The sequence below is a fragment of the Rhinatrema bivittatum genome, chromosome 1 (genome assembly GCF_901001135.1).
Source record: "Rhinatrema bivittatum chromosome 1, aRhiBiv1.1, whole genome shotgun sequence".
Lineage (NCBI taxonomy): Eukaryota > Metazoa > Chordata > Amphibia > Gymnophiona > Rhinatrematidae > Rhinatrema > Rhinatrema bivittatum.
Genome location: NC_042615.1, coordinates 835,479,624 through 835,492,604, shown reverse-complemented (window position 1 = coordinate 835,492,604; position 12,981 = coordinate 835,479,624). Strand labels below are relative to the sequence as shown.

Below are 12,981 nucleotides of genomic sequence, written 5' to 3'. Positions count from 1 at the left end.
GCACTAAGGGGTGTGATATTACTTATGCTAGAGGGTGTGATATATGGGGTGTGAAATTACATACTAAGGGGTGTGATATTACTTATGCCAGAGAGTGTGGTATATTGGGTGTGAAATCACTAGCACTAAGGGGTGTGATATTACTTATGCCAGAGAGTGCGGTATATGGGGTGTGAAATCACTAGCACTAAGGGGTGTGATATTACTTATGTTAGTGTGATATATGGGGTGTGAAATTACACACTAAGGGGTGTGATATCACTTATGCCAGAGAGTGTGGTATATGGGGTGTGAAATCACTAGCACTAAGGGGTGTGATATTACTTATGCTAGAGGGTGTGATATATGGGGTGTGAAATTACACACTAAGGGGTGTGATATCACATGCCAGAGAGTGTGATATATGGGGTGTGAAATCACTAGCACTAAGGGGTGTGATATCACTTATGCCAGAGAGTGTGGTATATGGGGTGTGAAATCACTAGAACTAAGGGGTGTGATATCACATGCCAGAGAGTGTGATATATGGGGTGTGAAATCACTAGCACTAAGGGGTGTGATATTACTTATGCTAGAGGGTGTGATATATGGGGTGTGAAATCACTAGCACTAAGGGGTGTGATATCACATGCCAGAGTGTGTGATATATGGGGTGTGAAATCACTAGCACTAAGGGGTGTGATATTACTTATGCTAGAGGGTGTGATATATGGGGTGTGAAATTACATACTAAGGGGTGTGATATCACTTATAATAGAGGGTGTGATATATGGGGTATGAAATTACACACTAAGGGGTGTGATATCACTTATGCTAGAGGGTGTGATATATGGGGTGTGAAATCACTAGCACTAAGAGGTGTGATATCACTTTTACTAGAGGGTATGATATATGGGGTGTGAAATCACTAGCACTAAGGGGTGTGATGTCACTTATGCCAGAGAGTGTGATATATGGGGTGTGAAATCACTTATGCTAGAGGTTGTGAAATATGGGGTGTGAAATTACATACTAAGGGGTGTGATATCACTTTTACTAGAGGGTATGATATATGGGGTGTGAAATCACTAGCACTAAGGGGTGTGATATCACTTATGCCAGAGCGTGTGATATATGGAGTGTGAAATCACTAGCCCTAAGGGGTGTGATATATGGAGTGTGAAATCACTAGCACTAAGGGGTGTGATATTACTTATGCCAGAGAGTGCGGTATATGGGGTGTGAAATCACTAGCACTAAGGGGTGTGATATCACATGCCAGAGAGTGTGGTATATGGGGTGTGAAATCACTAGCACTAAGGGGTGTGATATCACTTATGCCAGAGAGTGTGGTATATGAAATCACTTGCACTAAGGGGTGTGATATTACTTATGCTAGAGGGTGTGATATATGGGGTGTGAAATTACATACTAAGGGGTGTGATATCACATGCTAGAGTGTGATATATAGGGGCGTGATATCACTTATCTTAGAATGTGTGTGATTATATATATATATATATATATAGGTAACAAAATTCAGCAGTGACAAAATATATGGAAACAAGTAGCTTAGAGTGAAAAACATACATGAAAAAAAACCCTAGTGTCACAGTAGAAGTCTGTGGTCTCTATCTATGATGACAGAGGGGTCTGTGGTCTCTATAATGATAGCAGGAGTCTGTGTCATGTTCCGTGATGACAGCAGTGGTGTTTGGCCTCTACCTTAGATGACAGTAGGAGTCTGTGGTCTCTATCTATGATGACAGAGGGGTCTGTGGTCTCTATAATGATAGCAGGAGTCTGTGTCATGTTCCGTGATGACAGCAGGGGTGTTTGGCCTCTACCTTAGATGACAGTAGGAGTCTGTGGTCTCTATCTATGATGACAGAGGGGTCTGGGGTCTCTATAATGATAGCAGGAGTCTGTGGCATCTTCCGTGATGACAGCAGGGGTGTTTGGCCTCTACCTTAGATGACAGTAGGAGTCTGTGGTCTCTATCTATGATGAAAGAGGGGGTCTGTGGTCTCTATAATGATAGCAGGAGTCTGTGACATCTTCTGTGATGACAGCAGGGCTGTTTGGCCTCTACCTTAGATGACAGTAGGAGTCTGTGGTCTCTATCTATGATGACAGATCTTCGTTAACACTTCAATCAAGCCCATATCTATACCTAATTGCACAAAGGTCCCGTGGTCAGATCACTACCTAATAACTACTTCATTCTCTATAAAAGATACCAACCCGGCTTGCATTCCTTTGCCCTCCTTCAAATATAGGAAAACTTGCTCCCCAGAAGACCTTAATAATCACCTATCTCCACTACTCCACCAACTAGACCTCACGGATCCGAACGCAGCACTTCAATCTTGGAACACAATCACCGAAACTATAGCCAACAAGCTATGCCCTCTTATCACAAAAAAACCACACCAGAATTCCTCCAAAAGACAGCCATGGTTCTCAGCAGAATTAAGAAAGCTCAAACTCCAACTAAGACAAAATGAGGCTAAATGGCGCAAAAACCCAGGAACCAACACCCTTTCAATCTACAAATCATCTCTGCATCAATACAAATCAAGCACCCTAAGATCCAAGAGGGACTACTACGCCTCGAAGATACACGACCTTGTTTTCGATGCCAAAGCCCTCTTCAGCTATGTAGCCAACCTCACACAAGTAAACCAACCAGAGATTACACATGACCAAGCTCAATCAAAAGCAGAAGAATTAGCTCTATTCTTCAATAACAAAATCAATACTCTCCTATCGCAGCTCCCCACGAACCCCACTGTTCCACTAACCACTCCTCAACCTTCAATCAACTACACTCGGTTAGAAGAACTTGACACAACTTCATCCGCCGAGATCCAAGAAATTCTAAGGAAAATGAAACCATCTTCTCATCCCTCGGATCACATCCCAGCCAAACTACTACTAGCAATTCCAGAATCCATCTCCAAAACCCTGGCAGACATCATAAATTGCTCCCTCACACAAGGATTCTACCCGGACAACCTCAAACTTGCCTCACTCAAACCCCTTCTCAAAAAACCAAATCTCGACCCAAACGATCCTAATAATTTTAGACCGATAGCTAACCTCCCATTCATAGCCAAGATAATGGAAAAATTGGTAAACTCACGACTCTCAAACCACATTGAAGACAACAACCTTCTATTTCCATCACAATACGGATTTCGTAAAACCTTAAGCACGGAAGCCCTCCTCATCTCTATGACTGACCACATCATCCTAGGATTAGACAAAGGACAAGCCTTCCTTCTGATACTACTCGACCTATCGTCTGCATTTGACACGGTCAATCACTCCCTTCTCGTCAACCAATTATCAGCCATAGGTATCTCAGGCACTGCCCTATCATGGTTCAGAACCTTCCTCAGCAACAGAGGTTATAAGGTTAAGATTCATAATAAAGAATCCTCTATACACCCCGCATCAGTAGGAGTCCCTCAGGGCTCATCCCTGTCTCCTACCTTGTTTAACATTTATCTATTACCCTTATGTAAACTTCTCACTGACCTCAATCTCAAACATTTTCTCTACGCTGACGATATTCAGGTCCTGATCCCCATCGAAGAGTCGCTCGCTAAAACACTGTTGCACTGGGAATCCTGCCTCCAAAATATCAAACAACTTCTTACAAGTCTCAACCTGATACTAAATTCATCAAAAACAGAACTTCTACTCATCACACCAGAAAACAGCTCCATCTCATACACCCATCCCACCGTACCAAACACCACACAAGTGAGAGATCTAGGAGTTCAAATTGACAATCACCTAAACCTGAAAGCTAACATCAACAAAACCACCAGAGACTGCTTTTATAAGCTCCAAGTGCTGAAAAGAATACGACCCCTCTTCCACACACATGACTTCAGAACAATCCTACAATCAATCATTTTCGCAAAGCTGGACTATTGTAACACCATCATGCTTGGTCTCCCTTCATCACACACCAAACCATTACAAATGGTCCAAAACGCCTCCGCCCGTATACTCACCAACACCAGGAGAAGAGAACACATAACACCTATCTTGATGGACCTCCATTGGCTGCCCATCCACTTCAGAATAATCTACAAGGCCATTCTCACCATTTTCAAAAACATCCATCAATTAGCCCCAATCGATCTACATATCCCCCTCCAATTACACCATTCCACAAGACCGAAAAGAGATGCTTACAAAGGATCACTTCAAGTACCTCCAGCCAAGACTACCAGACACATCACGCTCAGAGATCGGGCATTCTCCACAGCCGGTCCAACATTATGGAACTCCATTCCCCCGGATCTTAGAATGGAACCCAACATCTCAACATTCAAGAAAAGACTCAAGACGTGGCTGTTCACGCAGGCCTTTCCTAACTCCAATTCCATCTAACTTCCTTCTTTCAACACGCTCCGCTAGCATTAGCGTTAATAGCCACCTCTTACAATGTTATTTATACTTATATATAACTATCTGATCTTCATTTCCCTTCTCATTCCAAGTTATTGTTTTCCTTGTTATATGTAACTGCTTTTCTGCACTATTGTTTAAATGGTAATTGTTTAAATGTTTAAATGGTAAAGTTTATTATAATTACACCCCTGTTTCTTGTGAACCAGCATGATGGGACCACCGTCTTGAATGTTGGTATATAAAAAAGTTAAATAAAAAAAAATAAAATAAATGACAGAGGGGTCTGTGGTCTCTATCTATGATGACAGAGGGGTCTATGGTCTCTGTAATGATAGCAGGGGTCTGTGGCATCTTCCGTGATGACAGCAGGGGTGTTTGGCTTCTACCTTAGATGACAGTAGGAGTCTGTGGTCTCTATCTATGATGACAGAGGGGTCTGTGGTCTCTATCTATGATGACAGAGGGGTCTATGGTCTCTGTAATGATAGCAGGAGTCTGTGTCATCTTCCGTGATGACAGCAGGGGTGTTTGGCTTCTACCTTAGATGACAGTAGGAGTCTGTGGTCTCTATCTATGATGACAGAGGGGTCTGTGGTCTCTATCTATGATGACAGAGGGGTCTATGGTCTCTGTAATGATAGCAGGAGTCTGTGGCATCTTCCGTGATGACAGCAGGGGTGTTTGGCTTCTACCTTAGATGACAGTAGGAGTCTGTGGTCTCTATCTATGATGACAGAGGGGTCTGTGGTCTCTATCTATGATGACAGAGGGGTCTGTGGTCTCTATAATGATAGCAGGAGTCTGTGACATCTTCTGTGATGACAGCAGGGCTGTTTGGCCTCTACCTTAGATGACAGTAGGAGTCTGTGGTCTCTATCTATGATGACAGAGGGGTCTGTGGTCTCTATCTATGATGACAGAGGGGTCTATGGTCTCCGTAATGATAGCAGGAGTCTGTGACATCTTCTGTGATGACAGCAGGGCTGTTTGGCCTCTACCTTAGATGACAGTAGGAGTCTGTGGTCTCTATCTATGATGACAGAGGGGTCTATGGTCTCTGTAATGATAGCAGGGGTCTGTGGCATCTTCCGTGATGACAGCAGGGGTGTTTGGCCTCTACCTTAGATGACAGTAGGAGTCTGTGGTCTCTATCTATGATGACAGAGGGGTCTGTGGTCTCTATCTATGATGACAGAGGGGTCTATGGTCTCTGTAATGATAGCAGGAGTCTGTGGCATCTTCCGTGATGACAGCAGGGGTGTTTGGCTTCTACCTTAGATGACAGTAGGAGTCTGTGGTCTCTATCTATGATGACAGAGGGGTCTGTGGTCTCTATCTATGACGACAGAGGGGTCTATGGTCTCTGTAATGATAGCAGGGGTCTGTGGCATCTTCCGTGATGACAGCAGGGGTGTTTGGCCTCTACCTTAGATGACAGTAGGAGTCTGTGGTCTCTATCTATGACGACAGAGGGGTCTGTGGTCTCTATAATGATAGCAGGAGTCTGTGGCATCTTCCATGATGACAGCAGGGGTGTTTGGCCTCTACCTTAGATGACAGTAGGAGTCTGTGGTCTCTATCTATGATGACAGAGGGGTCTATGGTCTCTGTAATGATAGCAGGGGTCTGTGGCATCTTCCGTGATGACAGCAGGGGTGTTTGGCCTCTACCTTAGATGACAGTAGGAGTCTGTGGTCTCTATCTATGACGACAGAGGGGTCTGTGGTCTCTATAATGATAGCAGGAGTCTGTGTCATGTTCCGTGATGACAGCAGGGGTGTTTGGCCTCTACCTTAGATGACAGTAGGAGTCTGTGGTCTCTATCTATGATGACAGAGGGGTCTATGGTCTCTGTAATGATAGCAGGGGTCTGTGGCATCTTCCGTGATGACAGCAGGGGTGTTTGGCCTCTACCTTAGATGACAGTAGGAGTCTGTGGTCTCTATCTATGACGACAGAGGGGTCTATGGTCTCTGTAATGATAGCAGGAGTCTGTGGCATCTTCCGTGATGACAGCAGGGGTGTTTGGCTTCTACCTTAGATGACAGTAGGAGTCTGTGGTCTCTATCTATGATGACAGAGGGGTCTGTGGTCTCTATCTATGATGACAGAGGGGTCTGTGGTCTCTATAATGATAGCAGGAGTCTGTGACATCTTCTGTGATGACAGCAGGGCTGTTTGGCCTCTACCTTAGATGACAGTAGGAGTCTGTGGTCTCTATCTATGATGACAGTAGGAGTCTGTGGTCTCTATCTATGACGACAGAGGGGTCTATGGTCTCTGTAATGATAGCAGGAGTCTGTGGCATCTTCCGTGATGACAGCAGGGGTGTTTGGCCTCTACCTGGCAGGGAGATTTGCTGGATAAGAGGGATGAGGAGGGCTGTGGGAAAAATATTTGCTGGGAATGGAGGACTGAAAGATAAATGACCCTTTCCTGGTCTTTGACCTCTTTCTGCTGTGCGCCAGTGCTCTATTCTGTGCATCCAGTTTGTACAGGAAATGGAGCGATGGAAGATTAATAATTCTCACTTTCTGCTATGGGCCATGACTTTGGCTTTGCTCTGGACAGTGACCTTTGACTTCCCTCTGTAGTATGGACGAATGTGATTGGGTTAGGGTCTTTGATCTCTCAGAGGTATGAAGAAGGGTTCCTGACCTCGCATTGCGCTCTGTACTGTGGAGCAGGTCTGTGTGGCCCCTTTCTCTCTGCTGTGGATAGGGGGCTCTGACCTCCCCCGTCCCCTCTCTGTTAGGGGGTTCTAGGGGGACCTCCCTCTTTCTCTCTCTCGCTCTCTTGCTTTTAGTGGGGTTTTTGACCACACAATGCTCACTTATTATGGGCTGGGGTTTTTGGCCTCCACCTCTCTCTGCTGTGGCCTCACCTTTCTGTCTTTCGGTTGTTGTGGGCCGGATTTTTTTTTTTGGCCACCCCCTCCCCCTCTGCTGTATTCTGTTTTAAACAAAAGTGCAGAAGAAATGCTTGGGAAGACAAGGAAATAGAGGGGGAAAAGCTGGAAAGTTCTGTGCAGAAATTTGCAGATGACACAAAATTGTTCAGAGTAGTTAAATCACAAGCAGATTGTGATAAATTGCAGGAAGACCTTGTGAGACTGGAAAATTGGGCATCCAAATGGCAGATGAAATTTAATGTGGATAAGTGCAAGGTGATGCATATAGGGAAAAATAACCCATGCTATAATTACACAATGTTGGGTTCCATATTAGGTGCTACAACCCAAGAAAGAGATCTAGGCATCATAGTGGATAACACATTGAAATCGTCGGCTCAGTGTGCTGCGGCAGTCAAAAAAGCAAACAGAAGGTTGGGAATTATTAGAAAAGGAATGATGAATAAAACGGAAAATGTCATAATGCCTCTGTATCGCTCCATGGTGAGACCGCACCTTGAATACTGTGTACAATTCTGGTCGCCGCATCTCAAAAAAGATATAATTGCGAAGGAGAAGGTACAGAGAAGGGCGACCAAAATGATAAAGGGAATGGAACAGCTCCCCTATGAGGAAAGACTAAAGAGGTTAGGACTTTTCAGCTTGGAGAAGAGACGGCTGAGGGGGGATATGATAGAGGTGTTTAAAATCATGAGAGGTCTAGAACGGGTAGATGTGAATCAGTTATTTACTCTTTCGGATAATAGAAAGACTAGGGGCACTCCATGAAGTTAGCATGGGGCACATTTAAAACTAATCGGAGAAAGTTCTTTTTTACTCAACGCACAATTAAACTCTGGAATTTGTTGCCAGAGGATGTGGTTAGTGCAGTTAGGGGCAGATTTTATAAATCTGCGCACACGCGTACTTTTGTTCTCGAACCAGGCGCGAAGAAGAGTACACGGGATTTCAATAGATACGCGCATAGCCGCGCATATCCATTAAAATCCGGGGTCGGCGCACGCAAGGCTGCCCCAAAATCGGCAGCCTGCACGCGCCGAGCCATGCAGCCTGCCTCTGTTACCTCCGAGGCCGCTCCAAAATCGGAGCGGCCTTGGAGGGAACTTTCCTTCGCCCTCCCCCACCTTCCCCTCCCTAACCCCCCCCCCCCCCCCGGCCCTATCTAAACCTCCCCCCTACCTCTATCACAAAAGTTACGCCTGCTGGAAGCAGGCGTAACTTTGTGCGCGCTGGGCCGGCTGCCGCGCTCCATGTTCCGGTCCGGGGGCTGGTCCAGGGGCCGTTGTCACGCCCCCGGAATGCCCCTGAAACGCCCCTCCATGCAAGCCCCGGGACTTACGCGTGTCCCTGGACTTGTGCGCCGCCGAGCCTATGCAAAATAGGCTCGGCGCGCACGGGGGGGGTTTGGGGTAGGTTTTCAGGGGGTACGCTCGTATCTTACGCGCGTACCCCTTTGAAAATCTACCCCTTAGTGTAGCTGAGTTCAAAAAAGGTTTGGATAAGTTCTTGGAGGAGAAGTCCATTAACTGCTATTAATCAAGTTGACTTAGGGAATAGCCACTGCTATTAATTGCATCAGTAGCATGGGATCTTCTTAGTGTTTGGGTACTTGCCAGGTTCTTATGGCCTGGATTGGCCACTGTTGGAAACAGGATGCTGGGCTTGATGGACCCTTGGTCTGACCTAGCATGGCAATTTCTTATGTCTGAGGAAGACGCAGGCCCTGCCCGTGGAGGTGGACTCGGATTCTGTAACTATCACGGAGACGCGGGTCACTGAGTCTCATGAATGGGCTATGCTAAGAGAGAGGGAAAAAAGCAGTAGCAGAACTTTATGTTAAAACCAATCTCTTAGTAACTGAGATGCAGGGAACGTGGGCAGGGAGGAAGCACTGTGAGGCATCTGAAATAAATAATGCAGCTTCTGTTTACCCTGGTGCGGTCTTCAGGCTGGACAGAGATCCGATCAAAGGCTTGCAAAAGGTGGGAAAGAAGGAAGAAGTGGTTGTAATGGGCCAGACGTGGATGGGAGTCTCCCCGCTGCAGACGCTGTAAGGAGCAGAGAGTTGGGGGATGCCCTTCCAGTGGCCCTGGACCCCACGAGGGCAGAAGCATTACTGGACCTGGCGCTGACCAATGGAGAGTCTGAGCGCCAGCCATCATCAGACGGTTTGGTTTCGTACAGCGGCCAGGACCGAAGTCACACGGAGATCAAAGTCATGGATTCCAGAAGTGCAGACTGCGAAAATGGGGAAGGATCCCGAGGAGGTGATGGGGGAAGTGGGCCAAATTAAAAGGAGCCAAAGGAAAGGCAACAAATCTCTACGTAAGAAAAGGGAGAGGAAAAGGAAACCAATAAAGTGGCTAAAACGAGGAACACAGGGAAGAATATCTGGAGAAACTGAGAGAGACGAAGACAGAAATCAGGAAAGCAAAAAGTCAGGCGGAAGAAAGGATTGTCAAAGAGGTAAAGCGAGGCGACAAAACAGAGAAAGGAGAAAGTCCGGAAGTGGCATAGTGAAACTGAAAGTTGACGAGGGCCAGTCTGTGCTGAAAGATGTGGAAAAGGCAGAAACATTAAAGAAACACTTCATTTCGGTGTTCACTAAGGAAGACCTTAGAGAAGGTTCGTTGCGCATTGGTGAAAGCGAAGATGGGAACGGGATAGATACCACTGCATTTACGGGAGAGAATGTTTGGGTGGATCTAGCACAACTGAAAGTGGAGAAGGCCATGGGGGTCGGATGAAATACACCCCGGGACACTGAAGGAGCTCCAAGAAGTTTTCCCGGGTCCTTTGAAAGATCTGTTCAAGAGATCCATGAAAACGGGAGTGATGCTGAGTGACTGCAGAAGAGCGATGGTGGTCTCACTTCACAAGAGTGGGAGCAGAGAGGAGGCGGGAAACTACAGGCCGATTAGCCTCACCTCGGTGGTGGGAAAATTAATGGAGACTCTGCTGAAGGAAAGGATCGTGAACTATCTACAATGCAGTGGATTGCATGACCCGTGACAACATGCTTTCACTACAGGAAGATCATATCAGATCATTTCTGCTAGACCTTTTTGATTGGGTGACTAGAGAATTAGATCAGGGTAAAGCACACAATGTGATTTATCTGGATTTCAGCAAAGTTTCTGATATGTTCCCACGTAGGGGGCCCATGAATAAATTGAAGACCCTGGGAATGGGTTGGAAGGGGGTTGGAATGGATCGGATTGACAGTGACGATGATAGCGATTGCTGGTGAATGGAAGAGTGATAAGTGGAGTGACTCAAGAATCATTTCTGCAACTGGCTCTCTTCAATATCTTTCTGACTGACATTATGGAAGGCTCATAAGGAAACATTTGTGGATGACACTAAGCCTTGCAACTGAGTGAAGGCACTAAGTGATCTAAAAAACTTGAGGCATGGTCAAACGTTTGGCAGTCGTGCATTGGGAGTGCAGAAATCCAAAGGGACTGTGCATGATGGGAGGGTGAAGCCTGATGTGCAGGGACTGGGAGAGGGACCTCAAGGCGACAGTGTCAGAGCAATGTGGCAAGGCAGTGGCACAATCAGCTGGAAAACAGAGGTGACAGGCCCCCTGTACAGGACTTTCATGAGGCCTCGCCTTCAGTAGTGTGTTCAGTTCTGGAGCCCGAATCTCAAAAATGAAAATGGCAAGACGGAGGCGGTCCAAGAGAGGCAACAGAAATTGTGTAGGGTCCTCACCAAAAGACTTATGAGACTGAAGGACCTAAATATGTACACATGGGACGAGGCAGACAGGGGTGACAGGAATCAGACTTTTAAATAAGTGACAGCACTAATAATGCACAAGAAGCAAAGCCTTTTCAATGGGATGAAAAATGGAGAACAAAAGGTCACAACATGAAGCTCCAAAGTGCTGAGTCAGCACCAACCGCAAGAAATATTTCTACAAGGAAAGATGGCGGATGCAGGTGAGGCCCAGGATGGACTGAATTCCAAGCAGAGAGGGGACCTAGCGGCTAAGGGATGGAGAGGAAGGAAAGGGTATCCCGTGCTGACCGTGTAATGGGCAGGGGACTTCCGCCGCCCACTCCTCTTCCTCTCTGCTGTGGGCAGTGAATTTACGAACTCTTTGCTGTGGCCTGGGCTCGTTGGTCCCTTCCTTTCTCTGCTATGGGCAGGGGTCTGACCTTTCCCCTTCTCTCTGACTTGGTGGGGTCAGGGGTCTGACCTCTCCCCTTCTCTCTGTCTTGCTGGGGTCAGGATTTTAGGCCTCTCCCTCTCTTGATGTGGGCAGGGGTCTGACCTCTCTCCTCTCTGTCTTGGTGGGGTCAGGGCTTTAGGCCTCTCCCTCTCTTGCTGTGGGCAGGGGTCTGACCTCTCCTCTCTCTGTGACATTAGCCCTCTCCCTCTCTTGCTGGGGTCAGGGGTCTGACCTCTCCTCTCTCTGTGACATTAGGCCTCTCCCTCTCTTGCTGGGGTCAGGGGTCTGACCTCTCCTCTCTCTGTGACATTAGGCCTCTCCCTCTCTTGCTGGGGTCAGGGGTCTGACCTCTCCTCTCTCTGTGACATTAGGCCTCTCCCTCTCTTGCTGGGGTCAGGGGTCTGACCTCTCCTCTCTCTGTGACATTAGCCCTGTCCCTCTCTTGCTGGGGTCAGGGGTCTGACCTCTCCTCTCTCTGTGACATTAGCCCTGTCCCTCTCTTGCTGGGGTCAGGGGTCTGACCTCTCCTCTGTCTGTGACATTAGCCCTGTCCCTCTCTTGCTGGGGTCAGGGGTCTGACCTCTCCTCTGTCTGTGACATTAGCCCTCTCCCTCTCTTGCTGGGGTCAGGGGTCTGACCTCTCCTCTTTCTCTGACATTAGCCCTCTCCCTCTCTTGCTGGGGTCAGGGGTCTGACCTCTCCTCTCTCTGTGACATTAGGCCTCTCCCTCTCTTGCTGGGGTCAGGGGTCTGACCTCTCCCATGTCTGTGACATTAGGCCTCTCCCCCCCCTTGCTGGGGTCAGGGGGCTGACCTCTCCTCTCTCTGTGACATTAGCCCTCTCCCTCTCTTGCTGGGGTCAGGGGTCTGACCTCTCCTCTCTCTGTGACATTAGGCCTCTCCCCCTCTTGCTGGGGTCAGGGGTCTGACCTCTCCTCTCTCTGTGACATTAGCCCTCTCCCTCTCTTGCTGGGGTCAGGGGTCTGACCTCTCCTCTCTCTGTGACATTAGCCCTGTCCCCCTCTTGCTGGGGTCAGGGGTCTGACCTCTCCTCTCTCTGTGACATTAGGCCTCTCCCTCTCTTGCTGGGGTCAGGGGTCTGACCTCTCCTCTGTCTGTGACATTAGGCCTCTCCCCCTCTTGCTGGAGTCAGGGGTCTGACCTCTCCTCTCTCTGTGACATAAGGCCTCTCCCTCTCTTGCTGGGGTCAGGGGTCTGACCTCTCCTCTCTCTGTGACATTAGCCCTGTCCCCCTCTTGCTGGGGTCAGGGGTCTGACCTCTCCTCTCTCTGTGACATTAGGCCTCTCCCTCTCTTGCTGGGGTCAGGGGTCTGACCTCTCCTCTGTCTGTGACATTAGGCCTCTCCCCCTCTTGCTGGGGTCAGGGGTCTGACCTCTCCTCTCTCTGTGACATTAGGCCTCTCCCTCTCTTGCTGGGGTCAGGGGTCTGACCTCTCCTCTGTCTGTGACATTAGGCCTCT

At 47.8% G+C, this 12,981-nt stretch overlaps 1 protein-coding gene across 3 annotated transcripts in view; it reads right to left on the bottom strand.

Annotated features, from left to right (window-relative positions):
- The window catches only part of LOC115079627 (tropomyosin alpha-4 chain-like), a 113,224-nt gene that overhangs the window by 89,861 nt on the left and 10,382 nt on the right, over positions 1-12,981 (bottom strand). The gene's annotated exons all lie outside the window — the stretch shown is intronic.